General features: G+C 63.6%; 1 pseudogene across 1 annotated transcript; it reads left to right on the top strand.

The window, feature by feature from the left end:
• The first annotated feature begins 331 nt into the window (after window positions 1–331).
• LOC103581906 lies at window positions 332–554 on the top strand (annotated as a pseudogene). The gene has a single exon (XR_549705.1). The product of XR_549705.1 is annotated as a 60S acidic ribosomal protein P1 pseudogene (transcript).
• Window positions 555–671: the final 117 nt, after the last annotated feature.

The following is a 671-nucleotide window of genomic DNA, read 5'->3' as shown; positions in this document are numbered from 1 at the left end:
CCCCCAGGCCGTCACTGCCGGCTGGGGGAGGCGGTAATTAGGTGATTGTCCCAATGGCGTCACAAGGGCTACAGAGGAGCTCCTGCCAAGTCAAGTAGCCCATGAAACCAGTGGAGGTGAGGTGCACTTACCCAGGTAAACTTTCCCTGAAAGTATTTTCGATTTTCCCGAGCCCTGCCTTTTACCCGAATCAGGGGAGCTCGAACTTGTAAGTGCTGAGAAACTTTGAACACAGAGCAAGTCACGCGCAGCGCGCAGGCGCCTCCAGTCTTTCCTGGCTCCGCCCCTTCCGCTCGGCGCGAGCGCCGATTGGTCTGCGTGGACATATAAGGTGCTGTGCGCAAGCGCAGACTCTTTTCCTCAGCTGCCGCCAAGGTGCTCGGTCCTTCCGAGGGAGCTAAGGCTGCGTTGGGGTGAGGTCCTCACTTCATCCGGCGACTAGCACCGAACCCGGCAGCGCCAGTCCCGCAGTGGCCCGCACCATGGCCTCCGTCTCTGAGCTCGCCTGCATCTACTCGGCTCTTATTCTGCACGACGACGAGGTGACCGTCACGGTGAGTGCAGGCCCAGGGCGGCCTGAGGGCGGCAGGCTCCCCGCTCTCCAGGCGGTCCGGTCCAGTCTTTCCGGCCGGGGCGAAGGCCGCGGTCACCCGGCGGGGCGGGCCGGGCCG

This window comes from Galeopterus variegatus, unplaced genomic scaffold, assembly GCF_000696425.1.
Source record: "Galeopterus variegatus unplaced genomic scaffold, G_variegatus-3.0.2 Scaffold14225, whole genome shotgun sequence".
Lineage (NCBI taxonomy): Eukaryota > Metazoa > Chordata > Mammalia > Dermoptera > Cynocephalidae > Galeopterus > Galeopterus variegatus.
This window is presented reverse-complemented; position numbering and strand designations above follow the sequence as displayed.